The sequence below is a fragment of the Lemur catta genome, chromosome 26 (genome assembly GCF_020740605.2).
Source record: "Lemur catta isolate mLemCat1 chromosome 26, mLemCat1.pri, whole genome shotgun sequence".
NCBI lineage: Eukaryota > Metazoa > Chordata > Mammalia > Primates > Lemuridae > Lemur > Lemur catta.
In genome coordinates, this window is record NC_059153.1 from 8,576,191 (window position 1) to 8,597,432 (window position 21,242).

General features: G+C 40.5%; 1 pseudogene; it reads left to right on the forward strand.

Annotated features, from left to right (window-relative positions):
- The window catches only part of LOC123627702, a 33,617-nt pseudogene that overhangs the window by 4,239 nt on the left and 8,136 nt on the right, over positions 1-21,242 (forward strand).

The following is a 21,242-nucleotide window of genomic DNA, read 5'->3' on the forward strand; positions in this document are numbered from 1 at the left end:
CTACTTTTAAAAATAATAATCACAACAATGCAGTGCTCTGAATAATTACCTATAGTGAAGGGTCTTGTTTGCCCAAAAATTATTGTCTTCTCCCACTCTCTAGTACAGAGTGTTGCAGGATTGAGCTTTCAGATAGAGTATTATTTTGTTGCAATGACAGTTTTTTTCTTTTTAGGAGTTTCAACTACTTTTCTGAATCACTTATCCATCACTTAGTATCTGGGAACTTGTTTATTCTGCAGACCCATTTATTTGACTATTGAAAGTAAGATTTGGGGATCTTGATTTTTTTCCTAGGGTCACAAAACTTCTAAGCTACTCCACTAAGTCTTGATAAAAGAAAGATTTCTTCAATCCTAACCTTGTCTTTCACCCAAAGGATATTGCTCAAATGGAATGTTAAGTGAAAATCTTGCAGGTTATGTTATTTTTATATCTCAGAAGGGTGACCCTCTCAATCTACCATAGCAGCTGATATATCGCTTTTTCTACAATATCGCATTTGACATTTACTGAGTTTGATTTTATTTTCTTGCTCTTTACCTCAGAAGGAAAAGGAAAGCCTAAATGAAGAATTGCATGAATTGAAGAAAGAAAATAAGCTTTTGAAGGAAAAAAATGCTCTTGCAAACAAGAAGAAGGAACATTTAGAATGTGAAATAAGACGCCTCAATAAGGTATCAGGCCAGCCCAAGCATGGGAGATCAGAATGAGAGGTCCCTGTGTAAGGACACTTTCCTACTGAGAGTCACAACAAAATCTAGCCTGCAACATGGGTCCCAGCCTTGGGGGCTTGCACAAGACATTATCTGTAATTTTAGAAATAACTCATGTCTACAGCTTTCAGCCATACATGGATAAGGAGGCTTTAGGGAATTTATGTCCCTGCAAAGAATCATCATGAAAAAGAGAAGTGAGGAGAAATTATAGACTATAAGAACTGTTTTTTTTAGTTTGAAGAACCACACAAAGCAAGTGGGTGTTTGCGAACAGTAACGTATCTCTTGGTCAACCACAAAAGCTTCCTGAGGAAACAAGCTGCTCTTTAAAATGATCACTAGAGCTGGGTGTGATGCCCACTATATGGAAGCATGCTAAATGCCAGACCCAAGGCTGAGATGGTGGCCCTCCCAAGTGCAAGCCTAAAACCCACTTTTATTGGGGGCAGGATGGGGGGGGGTCAGGAATAGTCAAGGCTTTTAGGAAAATGCAAGTGGTGCAATACCTTAACTCCAACGTAATTCTTCAAAGGGGCAGCCTGTGAATTGCTGCAAAAGGATAATGTGTGTGTGTGTGTGTGTGTGTGTGTGTGTGTGTGTGTGTGTGTGTGTGGTTTTATGGACTACTTATCAGGGGGAAAATAAAAATTCCTTTGCTCTTGACTTCCAAGCGCCAAGCCATGTGTGGAACATGGGAATGCTGTAGCACGTGGTTGAGTTGAGATACGCATCTCTCAACTAGCTATCTCATGAACAAAGCCATAGAAATTGTCTTTCTTCTGAAAGGAGAGTAGGTGTTTGGCCTTGAAAATGTGCTCAGACCCTGTGTTTTGGACTGAATGCCCATGGCTGTAGTTAACCAGAGTTCCCAGGTGTCATTTAGAGATCCTCGATGCTAAGCATGTGCCTGCATAGTTGATAGGATGCTTTGCAGATGTGACCCTGTATTAGATCTGTTTGTGGAACAAGTTATTCATCAGGAGAAAATGGCAAGGTGGAGATTGACTTCACAGGCAATGTACTTTATCCTCTAAAAAAGAAAAACAATGTTTAGACAGACAAATTTAGGGCAAATGTGTATCTTTTTCCTCCTATTCTCTGCTGGAAAATCTTCTGCAAGTGAATTAGAGGAACTAATTGAGATTATATTAAAAATCCCTCGCATTTTTGACACCATATTACAAGTTTTCTTATATTCTGTAGTTCGTGTCCCTAAATGTGGGCACAAAGATATAAATCTCGTAGATATCAGAATAGCCAAGAATGCTGTTTTTTTGCTTATGTCCATGTGCACACTTCATCTTTATTTATCTGTATTTATAGTTCATAATTTTTTGAAGTTAGAAAAATAATAATTTTATAATTCTGGTGATTATAATCATAAAATATCAATGAGAAAAATTGATTTACGTAAACGCAGATATTTATACAAATGTCACCTCCCAAAGATGACTTTTCTGGCTATCCTAATTAAAATTACATACTCCTCATACTTCCTGCTTTAATTTTTCCTTGGAATTTGTTACTACCTAATATATGTTTAATGTCTTATATTTATTATCTTATTTGTTTTCTGTCTCTCAATCTTGATTACAAGCTACATAAGGCTAGGATTTTTGTACAGCTGTCTTCATTAAGCACTGTAGACACAGTGTCTAGGGCCCACAATACGTTTAGGGGCCCATAAATGTTTACTGTCATTTAAAATCAAAAGAAAAAATAAACTTTTGTTGAATATATGTTTTCATATATATTTGCCTTTATAGCAAGGCAGTTGTAAAATATAATTTTAATACGTATTTTTATGGAGAAAGGGACTCATAAAGGCAACAGCACAATGTGGTCCTGACTTTTTTCTGTTTTGTGTACTGCCATATCTTGAGTGCCTAAACAGGGCCTTGCTTACAATAAGTTCTTAAATATTTGTTGAATGGGTAGATGAATGAATAGATGACTAAGCAAATTTAATTAGCTAGTATGTAATATGTTCAATAGCCAATTCTGGACCCAAGATTTATGCTTTAATGAGCATAATACATTACTTATGGGCAGTGAGAAAAATAAAAGGACACTTAAAGCCAGAAGAGATTTTGTCCCACATGTCTGTTTACACCTTGAACTGTCACTTGAAAACATACATATTAAGTGATAGTTATGAAAAGAGATTTTTTTTCTCATTTAGCACATGTGTTAGAAGATCATGACGTGTAAGATGTTATTGTTCTTCTATGTTACAATGAATATTTTTCTTTTCTTTTTTACCACTGTGATAGAAGTTACTCAAAATGTTGATTTCAGCAGCTGACTGCCTGCTGACCCATTCACTCAGCAAAAATCTGTAATACGTCAGCCTACTAATGAACTTGTGATTATTAGAAATTCACACAACTGTGTACTCAATCCAGTTTATTTGCTTTGAAGAAAATACCCAAGGGTTTTATTTTCATCCCTCTCTCCTGTTGGGGTTATGGTATGGTTGTATAGCAGAATATTACTCAAAACATCATTTGGGACATTTCTCAGCTTTTGAGAAACTCAAATTCTCAGACTGTACCCCCAGATCTGCTGATGCAGAATCTCAGACTGGCAGTGCCCAGGGATGGGCATGTTTGCTACCTCTCATGCTCCCTGAGGTTTGAGCATCATCTACAGAGTTAAATGTAATTAAACCAGAGAATCTAGAAAAAGGCGATAGATATGGTTTGCTTTCCTATTTGGCTAGGTAGAGGAGGGTCCAACATCAAAGCCCCCCTAGGTAATAATGGGGATTGAATAGCATAAGCATTATCATGGAGAAAAGACAGAGATTCTGGGGAAAAAAATACATATATGCAAAAAATCAAAAAGAAGAAAGTTATTCAGTCCTGTAAGCAACATTAAAGATGAAATTCTACCTTGTGGGTGCATTTGAAATGATTGTAACTGTTATGAATGGATTCATGTGATGTGGTAAATCTTAGATCACCCGTGTGCTTATCTGCTACCACAGGCTCTTCAGGATGCCCTGAGCATCGAGTGTTCTTTGTCTTCCGGGGATTGTTTGTGGAAGTCTGGAGAGCGCTGCCTTCAAGAGCTGAGGACAGAAATGGAAGTTCTCAAGCAGCAGGTGAGAAGCTGGAAGTGGCACGAGCACGAGGAGAAGACAGGGGTTTGTCACACTCCTTTGGACACTTGTCTTGCTGCTCAGAATATGTCAAAAGATTTTGCATTTATTTTAATTAGAATTATCTAATTTTACAGCTTGATAGGAAGAATATAGATCAATTAGTTCGTTCCCACACTGTATAAAAGAGGGAATGAGTGTCTGCTGGATTAAATGGCATGGCCAAGCTCACACAGTCGAAAGAGGGGGATGCTAATTAACCTTTGGGTGAGATTCTGTTAGCACTGGGTCTAGAGAGTTTCATGTAGAGATTATTTTTAAAATACTGTTTTGTTTTTTTTTTTGAAACAGAGTCTCGCTCTGTTGCCCGGGCTAGAGTGAGTGCTGTGGCATCAGCCTAGCTCACAGCAACCTCAAATTCCTGGGCTCAAGCGATCCTCCTGCCTCAGCCTCCCAAGTAGCTGAGACTGCAGGCATGCACCACCATGCCCGGCTAATTTTATCTATATATATTTTTTAGTTGGCCAGTAATTTTCTTTCTATTTTTAGTAGAGACGGGGTCTTGCTCTTGCTCAGGCCGGTCTTGAACTCCTGACCTTGAGCGATCCACCTGCCTCGGCCTACCAGAGTGTTAGGATTATAGGCGTGAGCCACCACGCCCGGCCTAAAAATGCTATTAATCCAAATTCTGGACCTTTTCAGAAAATGGTAGCAGCCAGATAGTGATTTCGTAGCTGCTGGCCTCCAGACTTTTGAACAGGAAGGGCAATTTTAAAGGGCATCCTTTGCACTGGGCCTAATCGCTGAAGAGCCAGGTCTGCTCAGCTGTTCCCACGTGTGGGTAGCACCACCTGGCAACTTACTGATGCCCATCAGCTCCCTCCTCCCCACTCACCCAGCTTCCCTCACTGTTGCCAGGTGGGCAGCAAGAGTAAGGATGCGCTTGCTACAGTTCGCGCACGTATCTGCTGGCAGCTTAGGGCTGTAGGGATGTAGCTGCCTACACTGTTTGTGTCTAACTGTAGTTCATTCAGCTGGTGTGCGCTTGGCTGAGGGCCTAACCATGCATAGCACATCTCTTTTCCTGTGAAAGGTTAAATAAACTAATGTAGGTAAAAGGCTGGAACAGTTCATGGCAGTGTCGATAAATACAGGACACATACAGGAATCTTAATGCCTGAAGCACATGTTGCCAGTAATGTATTAGCAGTGGGGAAGAGGGCGTCATAGAACAAAGGGATGGAAAGTGTCTTTTTCTGATGTCCCTGGGTTTGATTTGTTGACTGTTTTGCTCTGAGCAAGTGCCAATGACAACGATTTTTGATGCAGTACATGAAAAGATTGAGCACTTGTGTTATTGTTGTTATTTATTGTTATTATTTCATAGGAAGTAGCCTATCTTTAAGTAGATCTCAAAATGTCGTATCACTTGATGGTGAAGTTGAGTTTTCTCTTCTACCAAGTTCATTTGAATAATCGTGATCATATGCATGGCTTAGAAGTAAACCCATGAAGAGAATAGGGTAATATGCAGAGTGTCAAAGCTCTGTCAAATTCTCAACCCTTAAAACACTGTTGGTGCTAGCTAGGATTCCTTTGGAAAATAAAAAGAACACATTGCTTATGTTCAAACACTTGAATCCTCTTTGGTGCTGACGTATAATGTACATCATGTGTCACTCTTACACATGGAGTTTACAGTAATGGATTAGCTCATATTTGACAAAGACAGTGACAGGTATGATTTTTTTCATAATCCCCAGTGGGAGATCCATCTTCTTAGTTTTGGGGTGGCTCTGTTGGTAACTTTCTTCATAAGCATTTTAACTGCACATTTATAACTGGGCACCCACAATCACCATGTCACCAAGTGCCACGTGAAACACTAAAGGGTTTAAATACACAAAGAAATTGAATTAGAATCTTTGCCTCTACTTAGCTGAACTGATGACATTGCCAGGGTGTTCCACTCTAATCAGATGGCCTGGTCCCATGTAAAAGGCTTCTGGTAATTGTTTACAGAGCGTTAAACTGTCTCTGGAATTGAACCACAGTTCTCAACCAAAAAAATAAAAATAAAAATAAAAATGCCAGCTTGGCTGTTTATAGCTTCTTTGCAATGCTTCTGGTAAATAAAGCCTTAAAAATGGAATATGTACATCTGCATCTAGAGCTATCGAAAGTGTTTAATTTTTTGTCTTGCCTATTTTGTTCTATTATTGTTGACTTAAAATTGAAAAACCCTTAGTTAAAATTTGTTGCACTGTTGGTGATGAAGGTACAATGTGCATTAGTGTTTATAGACAAAAATCTAGCTACTGTGTTCCAATGTAAGTAATTTAAGTCATGGTCTAAGAGGAATTTTTTTGCCTCATTAGCTGAGTTTCCTTTGTTTTCATAACTTCACATGCTAGTCTACAAGCCACCGGTCAACACTATGCCCATTAAAAGCAACAACAATAATTAAATCTATTTTTCTTTTTAGATTGATCACCTTCTGGAATATTTGAAGTACCTCTCAAGAGGTGTTCCACTAAAATATTAGTTATAAAGGGCAAAATTTGTGAACGCCTTACTTTTCCACACACATCAGGCTTTCATTTCTATTTTGCACTCAACCTATACTTTATACTTGGGCGCTTTAGCATGTCAGTATTCTGTGGCTTCCCTTCACAGCTCTTGTCAGTAAACTGTCGTTTAGAACTTCAAGCAGTGTCATGCATCGGAGCCCTTGTGTTGCTGCCAGATGACTGGTCCAGAGGGTTCATCACCACGGTGGAGAGTGTGCAGCAGAGAGGAATTGTTTCAAAACATACATGTTGTTACTTTCCTTCTGAATTCCTGATGCAGGAATTGTTGAGAGTTGCCACTGTAAACAAAGCGAAAGATAAAATTAAATAGTCCCGTGTATTTCTCCCTCATACTGTGAAGAAATATTCATGAAGAGAGCATAGGAACATCTCAGATTGCAAAGGCCCAGATAACACCTTTTCTGAAATCTTTTAAATGGCTTAAGAGTAAAGAAAGCTTTTATAACCACAAGTTAATGTTTCTTAGGTGCAAATATATGAAGAAGACTTCAAAAAGGAACGATCGGATCGAGAAAGACTTAATCAAGAGAAAGAGGAGCTACAGCAGATTAATCAGACTTCCCAGTCCCAGCTGAACAGGCTCAATTCTCAGGTACAAATCAAAACAAAATACTCTTTCCAGGATATGTGTATTTTATTTTTTTTTCTTTTAAAAAAAAATGAAGACTTTTTGACTTCTGTTAGTTGACATTGGATTTTCTGGAGAGATTAGCACCTGCAGTGAAATCATTCTTAAACAATCTTGTGAGGAGATGAAAATGACTGGAAATTTTTTTAAACTAAAGTATAGTAAAGTATTACCCAAGAAATTGGATTCCAAAGTCTTTTATAAAATACAGTTCTTTTGATCTTTTTCTCATAATATTTATCTTGGTGGAAGGAGAGTTGAATGACCTAGTACTCAAATAGAGTGAAGCGGTTTCTAAATTCTTGTCATTTTCTTTGAAGAGCTATGTGAGAGTGCTCCTGTCTGCCAAAGACATACATATTTCTAAAGGCCATTTACATGTGAAACTGAGGATTTTGTTCAGTGGGTTCCCAGATTTAATGTAACTGGAGCACTTTCAAGGAAGCCAGATAATGGTTACCAGTTTATTAAAATAGAATATATTAAATGTAAGCACGCTAAAATTAAGTGTAATAGGATATATTAAAGTAGACTCAGGAAGTTGCCATGATGGGTAAATACTGATGTTAATGAAGGAAAATGTAGCTAACACAATTTGGCTTAAAAAAATAAAATGAAACACAACATTTTTTTTTTTTTTTTTTTTTTTTGAGACAGAGTCTCACTTTGTTGCCCGGGCTAGAGTGAGTGCTGTGGCGTCAGCCTAGCTCACAGCAACCTCAAATTCCTGGGCTTAAGCGATCCTCCTGCCTCAGCCTCCCAAGTAGCTGGGACTACAGGCATGTGCCACCATGCCCGGCTAATTTTTTCTATATATATTTTTAATTGTCCAGATAATTTCTTTCTATTTTTAGTAGAGACTGGGTCTCACTCAGGCTGGTCTTGCACTCCTGACCTCGAGCGATCCACCTGCCGCAGCCTCCCAGAGTGTAGGATTACAGGCGTGAGCCACCACGCCTGGCCAAAATGCAACATTTTTGATTTGCAAAATCATGCAATGTTTTTGAATAAATAAGAGATCGTAGTGGGACTTGCTGTGGCAGCTCTTAGCTTTAAGATTCTTAGTCTTACAAGACATTTTAAACTCTTAGTCATCCCCTTCCTCCTCCAAATAGAAAGTAGATTGTGAATCAAACTTAATTTCTTTTCTGATTTTTATTGAAGGATTAATTTGAAACTTCTAATTTTACGTGGAAAAAATTTTCAAGAGAACAATTTTCTCTCTAAGAAATTAGAGGAATAAAATAGTAGTAAAATATAATTAAATAATTTTCTGAAAATAATTTATGCAACCTAATACATAATTTATAAACAGTGGGTAAGAAAATATTCTGGTTACTCTAGGCAAAGAAATCTCTCTTTTAGCTTTATTTCTTACATGCAGAGCTTCCTTAATTTCTTTTAAGTTGTCACTGTATAAATAGTTTCACTTCCTACTATATTTGAGTTTTATCCATTCTACTATAATAAGTTCAGATTGGTGATGAATTGGTGTCTAAGACTGGCAATGTCTTTGCCATTACAGAACTTTTATCCAGCCAGGAACATCTGTTCATCCATGCCATGTTATATGCTATAATCCACAACTCATTTTCTGTGCCATCTGTAATTTTTGATAGTTATCAACAAAATAAATGTATTGTCTAAACACAGTATGGTATAATTGTGCTTATAAATTAAGGGACAATCTTAATGATATGTAAATGATATCTTAAAACTATTAAAATTTTCCTTTAAAATAATGATAGCCCAATCATTTATTTTTCAAAAGTGTCCTTCACTTTGGAAAAAGGATGTTAGAACTCACAAAAAAATATAGTAGATGGTTTGATGATCTTTGTTAAGTGTATTTACAGCAGGTTAAATGCTATGATAATCATAAAAAGGACTGGGGTTACCTTAGTTGAATAACATATTATTTATTGTCCGAGTGGACTTTTAAAGGAATGTTTAGGTCAAATCATTCTGGAACTAGTTGCTGACACACCAGAACAGATTCATTCTATCACCGGAGATGTTTTTAAGGCAGCAACAATGGTAAGATAGCAACGTGGGGAAGTGAGAGCTGCTTAAGTACTCAGGAGTCAGAGGAATTTGAGGGGAAAGACCTGGTGGTCCTGCCACTCTAGTGCTCAGCTGGTGTGACCTTGAGCAGGTTATTCAACCTGCATTGACTCCCTTTCTTCATCTGTCGGATGACAGAGTTGGACTAGATGAGCTCTAAAATGTTTCTTATAACTCTAAAACCTCTCTCTCTAAAAAATAAGTTACCTAACCTCTCTCAGTATCCTCATCTGTAAAATAGGGATAACGATACCTGCTTCATGACTTCACAGAGTTGTTCTCAGGGTTAAGTAGGGGAAAAAAGCCTTTATAAAAACATCGAGCTGAAGTCATGACTCAAAGGTATTTCATAAATTATTTTAGTCTGTTAGAAGGGTGCATGTTTAATAGTTTCATTTAGTTATATGAACATGCTACTTTCAGTTCCTTGTATTCTAATTCCAGTGCTTTTTTTCTGCAAAGCATTCTGCTTTATGCTGTAAAGGAATAAAATACCAGTTCTTGTTATTAAAGAACTCACGATATAATTAAAGAGACATACACAGTCTGTTTTTTTTTTTTTTTTTTTTTTTTTTTTTTGAGACAGAGTGTCACTTTGTTGCCCGGGCTAGAGTGAGTGCCGTGGCATCAGCCTAGCTCACAGCAACCTCAGACTCCTGGGCTTAAGCGATCCTACTGCCTCAGCCTCCCGAGTAGCTGGGACTACAGGCATGAGCCACCATGCCCGGCTAATTTTTTTGTATATATATTTTTTAGTTGGCCAGATAATTTCTTTCTATTTTTAGTAGAGACGGGGTCTCACTCTTGCTCAGGCTGGTCTCGAACTCCTGACCTCGAGCGATCCACCCGCCTTGGCCTCCCAGAGCTAGGATTACAGGCGTGAGCCACCGCGCCCGGCCTGACAGTCTGTTCTGAGTATCGCAGATTCCGTATATGTGAATTTGCCTGTGCCCTGACGTGTGTGTGTTCCCCAGATCAGCCCCTGCAGTGCTCTCCTGGTGCATTCGCACACCTGAGCAGGCAGATTCCGTATATGTGAATTTGCCTGCGCACTGACGTGTGTGTGTTGCCCCAGATCAGCCCCTGCAGCGCTCTCCTGGCACATTCGCACACCTGAGCAAGCAGTGGCAGAGTTGCCTGACGTGTACGTTCCTGGTGGAGGTTGAACACGGCGCTGCTGCCTTCCTGTTTCAGTTCTCACACTGTAGAAAGTTTCTTTCTCGTGATCCATTTAGTGCCATGTGTTTCACAGTTTTGTTGGTAATTTCATTGTTTACAAATGGCCACGAAACGTAGTGCCGAAGTACTCTCAGTGTTCCTAAGCACATGAAGGCTGTGACATGCCTTTACCGAGAACACGTGTGTTAGGTAAACTTCATGCAGGTGTAAGTTGTAGTGCAGTTGACCATGAGTTCCGTGTTAATGAATCAGCAATATATATTGAAGTGTCTTTAATCAGAAACACATAAAACAAGGTTATGTATCAATCAGTTGACAAAAATACTGTGACCAGAGGCCTGCAGGAACTGAAGCCTGCATTTCTTCTAGGAACAGTGGTTCAGAATTCACTAACTCAGTATTTGTTCTGACTTTATGGAACATAACTACTGCCAGGAGCAAGAATTGACTATACATAGCACATATTGGACAAAGCCTCATAGTAAACACACGACTCCACGTGGGAAGACCAAGGGAGGAGGGAATAATTCTGAAGAGTGCAACTTGGAAAGATATCACCCAGGAGGAGACATTTGGCCATGCCTTTTAGGGATGCAGAAAATGGGGTATAGGGATAAGGGTGGCATTAATAAACACTCGGAGAAAAAGGGGCTTCCTCTAGGTGTGTCAGATGTGGAGGGACCCCAGGGCAGGTGACTGTGCTAGATGTGGCTGGGAGAAGTCGGTCTGACTTTGAATAAGTTACTCAACATCTCATGTGTGGATGTCCTCGTCTCCAAAATGGAGATAATAATATTAAGTATCACCTGGGGGCATTAAGAGGATTCAATAAGTTATTGTACATGAAGGATTTAGATCAGTGTCTGGCCTGTGTTAAGTGCATGTGCAGCATCTAACATTTATTGTGGGGGCTTTTGAATGTCAGAATGACCAATTCCAGCTTCATTCAGTCAGCAGTGGAAGCTGTTTCTGTATCTATATCTACATAGATCAGCTTAAAACTCAGAATTACAATAGCCTCAAAAAGTTGGAATAGGATTTAAAGCTATCCAGCTTTCCAAACTTCATTTGGGAATTTCAAGATAGGATCAGTGTGTGATTGGAAAAACCAGAATGTGACTGTTTTTGTTGGCGTTCCTGCTGCCAGCGCCTCAGCGCTCAGGTCTCTGAGTCTGTCGCTGACAGCTGGGTCAAGAGTGCGTTTGGACCAATGACTTGAACTCTTCTTGATAAGCAAATGCCTTTGTTTTGTCCATAGATAAAAGCTTGTCAGATGGAGAAAGAAAAACTAGAAAAGCAATTAAAACAGGTATGTTGGTCCTTACCTAAGCCCTCTTGTCACGGTTGAGGTGGCAACTGCAAGTCACTCACACGTTTATTCCCATGTACAGCGTTTCTCGTGGTCCCGGTTAAAGGCGTGCGCTGCTGCAGGTGGCCCAGAGCAGCCTGTGCGTTTCATTACCGACTGAACCGTCAGTGGGTGGACCACGCTTGGGAACTACCAAAGACTTTCAGCCGTCACACTCGGGCAGAACACGCGCTTTCTGGAGCATGTTTCCAGCGGCACAAGCCTTAGTGTGTGTTCACTCAGATGGAGATTCTTTGTACACCCACAAACATCTGGGAAATATATTTCCTTGGTATTTCTTGCAGTTGCTCACATAATTTACAGTGGAAAACCATAGCAAAGATTTTGCCTCTTTCAAGAAAATGTCTTGATCACTGAAGCATTCTATCCTGTGGGTTCTCTAGTGGCCTTAAAGAATGAATATTGTTTCTCTTAATTCCTAATTTCCTTTCTGGACTCGAGTTGTCTCTGACTGCAATCTAAGAAAACTTACTTTATGCCTCAGTGGATGGTTTTTCTTCAGTGAGGACCCTCTATGACGATAACTCAGAAACAAAAAAGTTAACTCTGTATACTTTTCAAGTGTTTCTAATTTCTTCAAAATGAAGAAATGATTATAGTTTCACCTTAGATAAAATTTGGCCTTGGAGTCTCATCTGTATTGGTCCTGAATCGATACTGACATATTTAGTATTTTGAGTTAGAATTATTCCAGATTGGGCACCTCAAGATTGAAACCCAAGCTTGTTGTGTAGAGCACGTGTCAGTGTAACTCCCCAGTTTCACCCACTGCCCGTGAACCGACAGCCTTGTTCTCCCCCAGATGTGTTTGCCAACCTGTCACTGTGGCTTGGTTTTCCACCTGCGGGATCCCTGGGGACCGGAAGGTCCTGCGGCTGTGCAGAATCCACAGGAGCACCCAGTAAGTAAGAGCTTTCATTGTGGCAAATAAATGCTTAGTGTTCTCTTTAGGTAAAAATTATGTGCATCTCTGGAGTTTTGGCATGTAATACTATCTGTAGAAAGAGCTTCTATTTTCTCTCATCCCCTAATTTGTACTGTGCCCGTGGTCGGTGTACAGTATAATTATCTTTGAGACTCTGAATCCACAGGACACATAGATATGAATAAATTAACTGAAAGGTCTCAAACTGAGGTATGATTTCTTGAACAAACATGTAACATTTCATATGGGTCATTTTCAATTGGCATGCCCGACTCTACCCAAAAGACGTTTTTATGTGTAAAGAAAAGCAAAGTAAATATGGGCAAACAAAAAATGAGATGCTTCTTTTAGTTATAAACATAAATTGAACAACTATGGATATGGCTGCCTGTGTGCAAAATAGCTTTTGACGTTTTTCAATTGAAAGGATTTTCTTAAAGGATCCAAGAAAAAGTGACCCACTTAAACTGTTCTCCACGGCTGTGTCTGCCCAGGCAGAATGAAGCGAACAGTTGAGCAATTATTTGTGAGTGGAATTGATTTGGACAGTCAACCTGAATAAGTCAAACCCGAAGCGCCCTTCCTTTCCTTCTCAGTGGCAGTATCTGCCCCCTCCTCGCCCCCCAGTCTGAATTCTGTGTCTCCTCTCCATTTTGCCTACGTAGACAGAAACTTTGTCCAGGAAAAGAGTTACGCATTTTTCTAGATTTTGGATTTGCTCAGACGGTTCACCCCACATTCCTTAGTTTTTATTAATGGTGTTTCCAATGATGCAAAAAATTTGAGATTTTAACTGGGATTTTCCTGGCAAGGCACATACAGACAGCCTGATTCTCTTGGTTGCCTGAAACCTCTCATACTTTGGTACTTGAGTGTGACTCAAAGCCCGTGTCCCAAGGGAGGAGATGACGACTCTCTGGGTGGCATGAGCATGTCAGGATTTAATGAGCATCTCTGATTTGGCCCTGGTGTGACACAGCACACTGCCGAGAACTGGGTTTTCATGTTACCCGTTGCTAGTGCTGTTCCCTCTTCCTTTCTCATTTCCTCTTTTCTTTACCTGTTTGTTTACTTTTCAGTCTTTACTAGAAACATTTCTGGGAATCTTCAAACACAGCTATCATTCCTTAAAAACTTTTTTTTCCAAGAATGTAGGAGTAGACTAAGATTGTGGGAAACATAAAGAGAAATCTATTTAGGAGTTAGCTTCTACAGGTTGGGGAATTGGAGAGAGATTTTTATAAAAGGTTAGCAATAAAACCAGTAAGTCATTCAAGTTTAGGAGTAGAAATGGCATTTTTGTCAAATCTTCATTTACAGAAGGAAGAAAGGACTTCACCTTCTCATTAGACTTTCCTGTCACCTGGAAGGGGAGAGGCCATCAAGACCACACAAACTTAGCACCAACACAGACCCACGTTTGAAAACAGGACTCCAGGCCATGCATAATGGCCTATGGTTTCAAGCTGTATTCAGTTTTTTAAAAAGTCTTACACAACGGCAGAATTTACAGCAAAATCCTCAGAGTTAATTTCAAAAGAATATTCCATGTTTCTTGCTTATGGCTAAGCCTGAATTCAGTCACAGGCAATGAAGCTGGTGACATGACGGTATATTCACCTTTTGGTGACTCTTCTGAGCTATAAAACTGAGGCTCACATCACTTACCCTGTGTGTTACTGGAGATGTCTAAAAATAGACGAGAAGATAAAAACCAGAGGTGATCTCATTTCCCCTTTTAGCTTTTTCATGAGCCAAAGGAGCCAGGAGCCCAGGTGCCTGAGTGGGGCAGGGCGGGGTCAGACTGTTCCCACTCTGAGACAGGCGGCATTCCCAATGTCGTGTCAGGTCATCGAACTTTGTAGGCTACTGTTAGTGGCTGGGCAGCCCTATCAGTGCTCTCTAGTGGCTCATGTTAGAGAAATTTTCCTCAAGTTATTTTTAGGAGATAATTGAATAATGGCACAAAAGATGTATATTCTCTGTGTCTTGTGCGTAAGTAGGAGGCTGGGGTGGGCATTCGGAGCAGAAGGCAGGCCTACTTTGTGGCCAGGTAAAGCTGAGCTTGCTCCATTCCAAGGAGTTAAATACAAAGATGCTGGCCTTGGAGCTATTTTAATAGTTCAGGTCTGTAGCTTATTGTTTATTCAATGCAATTTGTTTGACATGCTCCCTGACATTCAATATCTAGCTGTTCTTAACTAGTATAAACCTAAGAGAAAATCCCACGAGAAAAACCTGGTCTTTCTAGACTAGCCTGGTGCAGCAATTTGGAGAGTAGGTTCTGCTGGAGAACCGTGCAGAGGGAAGGGTGAGCCCTGCGTCGCCATCCTGAACCTCTGCGTGCCCCGTCCCCAGCTAACAGCTTAGGTTTCTTCCTTGAAGAAAAGAGAAAACATATATTAAATTTGCATTTTTTTTTCCTGGCCTCCTCATTGCCTCCAGTGTGAGGGTTTTTAAAAAAGTATGTATCGATGGTAAGTTGCTTTGTTTTATGTATGGGCTATGGTCAGTTTTACGCAAGTGTTTATACTTCTGCAGATATCCAAAACAGATCTGTTTCAAAAAAAGAAAGAAAGAAAGAAAACATATCACAGCCGCAGAGTAGGAGAAATTCTGGCCAGAATGGATTTCAGAGGGGTGGGGAGAGATGGTGGCAGTGATGAGGGAGGTGAGCGGGATGAAGGAGCTTGGCAACAGGTTTGGGAAGAAATTACTTCTGTGTTGTCTGCTTAATAAAAGCCACATAGCATAATGACGCTTTGTGACTTGCTGCTGTGCTTTGTTTGAAGTCCATATTGCTATAATAATGTTTTATTGTTCCACGCAGCCAGACTGCCCATGGTACGCTCCGGACCGGCTTCCGCCAGACGCACAGCACAAGGCCAACGGTGAGAGCACAGCTGCACTGCTCAGTCTTTCATGTTGACTTTCTGGTGGGATGTTGACTCAACATGTATTCATTTGTGCTCGGGAAAGACTTACTATAAAGTCGTGTTGCCCACACAACTTTAATTTGATGTACCTGGGGTTAAATTAAACTCCTAAAAACAAAGAAAATGTGCAGCTGCAGAAATGCATGAATCTCCATTCTGGCTTCTGGTCCTGTTCCAGTCTCAGAGCCACAATTCCATCTGGGGCTAGAAATGAAAATTTTCCGCATATCTGTATGTAACAGCAGCAAAGCTCTGCGATTGTACTACAAAGGACAAGTGCTCATCTATTCCAGGTTTAAATGTCACTGGCAGACAGACAGAGGCAGCCGAAGGCTCAGAACTGTGTTCCCTTCTGACTAAATGTCAGACTCCACGGCAGAGCTGCTCATGTAGGCTGGGGTTGCCCACAACAGCCACCTCATAGTGTGCTGGGAAAAACCACAAGTCGCCTGTCAAGTACTCTTATCTAAGAGTACTTTGTAATCTTATTTTTCTTTAGTTTACCATTCTCCTTCTTTCTTATAGAATCTGCTATACTTTCTACCACTATACTTTCTATGGTCTCACATGGCCCCCTAGAAGGAAGCTGTATAAACTGAGATATAATCATAATCCCACTTTTATTCTCATCGCATATAATCCAAAGTCCTTAATGTCTGCTACATGTTTGAAATCTCATGACACACAACTGTGACTCTGACTTGTTAATTTCCAAAAATTTCAATCTATCTAAAGAAGCTGAAGATCTATTCTAATTTCAGGCCATTTAGTTCAGAGCTGAGATCATAGAATTCTAGTTTTTAATACAGGGAGTCCATTGTGGAGTGAAAGTAGGGAACCAGGGATACCACAGTTCGAGTTGTGAACTTCAGAGAGCTGCTGGGTTTGTCATGGTAGTCTATGTGAATGGACGCTCTCAGAGTTGTGCAGTATACAACCTGGACAGCTATACACAGCACTGGGAGTGTTAAAGGCCATAGCTTATGGTAACATCACAGAGAAGAAATATAAAATGTGAGAACTCTATAATAAAATGTCCAGGTAGGTATTTATCAGAAAACTATAGGACTTGCTGTTTTTCTTTGCTTTCTACCACAGATATAACTAGTGGTTTTAATGAAGTTCTTGGGCTCCAGCTGTAATGGAGAGCTTTCGTTAGAAAGGCATATTATTCCAGAATGGTTGTTGCATAACGTCTGTGCTTTTGAAATCCGTTGTTGTATAATAGCTGAGTTGCTACCCAATTATAATTTTCATTTTATATTGGTCTGGAATGAATATTAAAGATATTTTCTCCTTGAGTTGGAGTTTAATCACTAGAAAATACTCAATAGAGAATTACTCAGAAATTGCTCAGTAGAGAATTCAGTAATATCGTAAGTCCATTTATATATCACTATGCTAATAATTATGCAAAATAGAGATGAATTGTGGTGACATTCAGAAACTAAACAGAACATGCAAAAATGAAATTTTGCAGTTAGTGTATGAGACCTGCTGATTTTGTCTACTTAGGAAAAATATAATTCGCTTTGTGATGTATAAATATAGTGTGTCTACAGATGTAAAACTACAGTAAAGAATAAACCTCGGTGACGTACCCACCTAAGTATTTTTAAAATACTACTATTAATCTTCACAAGGATGCTATAAAATAGGTTTTATTTTAAACTGTTTTACACGTGAGGAAACTGAGGCTTGGAGAGTTTAAGTAATATATCTAAATCCCATGGTAAACGGTAGCACTGGGATTAGAATCTCTGATATGCAGGATTCTAAGACCTATGCTTTGAAGCAGACCCTGTAGTGCCTTTGAAAAGCTGCCCCTCCACTATGTTGAAATTTTCTAACATTACAAAGATGAGAATGGGGCTCTAATTTGGATAATAATATGACTAGTGTTTAACCCTCAATAATTTCACCTTGCTATGAACCACAGCATATATTACCTGTGCTGCTCATCTGACACGTAGAATCTCACAGGTAAAGGACGCAGTCCTGTGTGAGAGTAAGAGTGCAGTTAGTATGTTGTGAACTAATGTGTGCATGGGCAGGCCTGGTGGGACCTGACAGGGGCGTGTTGCCGTTGGAAACCTGTCCTTCTCCACGCCGGCACAGCTCGGCAGCTCGCGGAGGCTTGTCTGCACCAGGGAGAGGGCTGACCATGGCTGGGGGGCCACGAAAGGAATTCTTGGCTCGGAAATCTGCCTGTGTGGGTTTGCCATGGCTCCTTCTGGCTCCACAGCCAGTGGTGTATGTCACAGCTGAAGCCAGGTCACCTGACTCGGCAAGAGCTCTGAAATCACCCTTGTCACAAATGATTCACGTGCCAGCATATAATGTCAGTAGTGATTCTTCTTTTTTGGTTCATTTAATTGGAAAGCTCCTTTTGATTGTCAGTAGAAAAAAAGCCAAACTCTGTAAAATAATTTTAAAGAGATTTATTCTGAGCCAAATTTGAGGCTCAAAGCCAAGAAGCCTTGAGCAAGTGGACTCGCTGTGGCTGGGTTACAGTTTGGTTTTACACATTTCAGGGAGACGGGGGTTACAGGTAAAGTCATAAGTCAATACGTGGGAGGCTACATTGGAAGGGGTGGGGCTTACAGGTGGGTTTAAAAATTCTTTGACTTGTAATTGGCTAAAGACATGAAGCACTGTCTAAAGGCTTGGAGTGTTTTAAGATAAGGAGCTGTTAATCAGAGAGAAGCCACAGGGCATATGTTTGTTGTGTAAATTGAGGACCTGCAGGTCTGTCTTGCATCCCCTTAGGCCTGTTAGTAGGTTACAAAGGATGTCCCCAGGAAAGGAGGGGGCGTGATGAGGCCTGTCTGACCCCCCTCCTCCTGGCAGACAGTTTAGTTTTAGGATATTCCTTTGGCCATGAGGGGGTCCATTCAGTCAGCCCATGGGGGGTGAGCCTTAAGATTTGATTTTAGTTCACAGATCTGTAGGTTTAACTAAATTGCTCAGAATTATACAATAATTTTGTGGTATTGATCATTAGGGAATTATAGGTTTAAAAATCTTTTGATTGTACAGACATTTTTATTATGATAGAAGACATTGTTTTACTATATGACTGATATATTCAGGAATATACTAGTCAATATACCATATTTTGGGCTGAAAATATGCAAGTTCAAGTGATGGAAAGAAAAATGAGTAGAAAAATAAAACTATATCTCTGATAATCTATAAGCAAAAATTATTTCTTAAAATTCCTGTTTTATTCTTTTAGTAAATACTTATAATATTTTAGTCATATTTATAAGAAATGAACCTTTTAGAAATGAGGATATTTAATATTGACTAGTATATTGTGCGTTATAGATCATCCAGTTCTGTTTTGATTAATTTCCTGTAACTCCTGAAAAATTTACTTTTCTGACCCACAATAAATGTATCACATTACATTTTGATCCTAGTATCTTCCTCTTACAACAGCTCAACCTGAAGTAGTAGCTCTATTAAATGTTTACAGAGAAGTAGCTTCATTCGATTAATAAAAGGCATGGCAGGTGATTACATTTCAATAATACCACTAGATTCTCCTCTGACATTTCTGGGGCCTCGCACAAGAATAAATGGGGAGCTGTGTGCTATGTAGTGTTTTTATATATATGGAGTTACGCAAATTAATGAATCAATCTCAGAAAGTCGCATAGTCTATCGTCCTCCTACCCGAGTACAACTTAGAAAGCTCAGATTCAAAACCACCCAGGGCCGGCACATGGCTGGCCTGAGTGTTGGCCCTGAGTGTTGGCCGCCTGGGACCCACCACTTTCCGACTGTGAGGACCCTTGAGCGTGGACATGGGGACAGCCCAGCTGGCACATCCCAACTCTGTCCACTTGCCCCCCATTACCCTACAAATAGCACCCCTTAGTCAGCCTTCAGGCCTCCGAAGAGGACAGCCTGCGTCCTGGGAGTGGGCCCAGGGTCACTTGGGCAGTGACTTTGGGGGTCTGTGTTTGGGTGCCAGGAGCTTGTTCTGGAGGGACAGATAGTCTCTCTGTGAGGGGGGATGTGGCTGGGGGGGCCAGAGCAGATCCCCTAAAGCATGGGGATCAGTGAAGGCCCCCAGCCAGGGGCTGTAGGTGCTGAGTGCCACCCCAGTCTTCCCATCAGTGGATTTTCACCTTGCTCCATTACTGTCGGTGGTCATTGTAGAATGCTCTGGAGACACATTGAAAGTCAACTTTTCTTTCAAAAACTGAAGATTTTAAGTGAAGGTTTTCAAGTCATTTGAGACTTGGCTTTCTATCTTCATAGCATTAAATAATGATGTTTTTCATACATGGAAGTCCACAGATGTTAATGAGTTACAGTTTCTGTTTAGAAGCATTAACAAAAGAACATTTTGATCTTGTCTCATCTGTTATCAGAATAAGATGCAAAACGATTTCTATGCTTCCAGAACAATGATGGCATAGTAGAGTTAGTATAACCTTGAAAACATGTTGTTTGTTTCTTCCTTTCTCAAATGTCCGCAGGCTAAGTTTTCTGACTGCATTGCATGCCAGCCACTTCTGTCCATTCCAAATTTTTCATGTGGTGCAGAGTTGAACTTGGTCTAATGAGCTCGAGCTCGATTCTTGCATGGTTGGAAAGGCATGAAATGTAGGCTTGTGAGATTGTGCTGTGAGCAAACATAGTTCTTTCTTTACAATATAGAAGATCAAAGCCTAAATATTATAGCTGGCCTGTACTAATGTCTAATAATCACTAATTAACCAAATCCTGACTGAATTCATTTCCTAGGACAGCCGTAGCAAAGTACCACAAACCGGGTGGCTTAAAACAGCAGAAACTTTTTCTTCACAGCTTTGGAGGCCAGAAGTCCCAAGTCAAGGTGTGGGCTGGGTCGGGCTCCCTCTGGACCCCCAGGGGAGGGTCTTTCCTGGCCTCTCACAGCTTCAGGCAGCCCCTCCGAGTTGCGCCTCCTTCCTCCCAGGCCAGCTTCCCTCTGTGTCTGTGCCCCCATTTCCTCTTCCAGTTAGTGTCGTACAACAGTCCACCCTAATCCAACATGACCACTTTTTAACCCAATTACAGGATTACGTTGCAGTCATATTTCAAAGAAAGGTCATATTCACAAGTTCCAGGGTTGAGGACATAAATATATCTTTTTTTTTTTTTTTTTTACAATTTTTTTTTTTTTTTGAGACAGAGTCTCACTCTGTTGCCCTGGCTAGAGTGCCGTGGCGTCAGCCTCACTCACAGCAACCTCAAACTCCTGGGCTTAAGTGATCCTCCTGCCTCAGCCTCCCGAGTAGCTGGGACTACAGGCATGCACCACCATGCCCGGCTAATTTTTTCTATGTATATTTTTAGTTGGCCACATAATTTGTTTCTATTTTTAGTAGAGACGGGGTCTTGCTCTTGCTCAGGCTGGTCTCGAACTCCTGAGCTCAAACAATCCACCCACCTCAGCCTCCCAGAGTGCTAGGATTACAGGCATGAGCCACTGCGCCCAGCCCATAAATATGTCCTCTGAGGAGACAGAATTCAAGTCATGACACTAACTATATGCTAAGCCACCTTTGCTGTGGGTGATCTGGAGTCAGAAAGGAAACTTCCAGATCCAGAAGGGAGAGACAGAAGCATCCTCCCTCCCGATGCTCTTCCTTCCTTCGTCCCCTGCCAGGTGTCCCTCTTTCATCCATTCTATTTTAGCAGGTAGCTTCCATGCTGAAATTTCCTTCATTGGTCTTTGGGGATATTAATT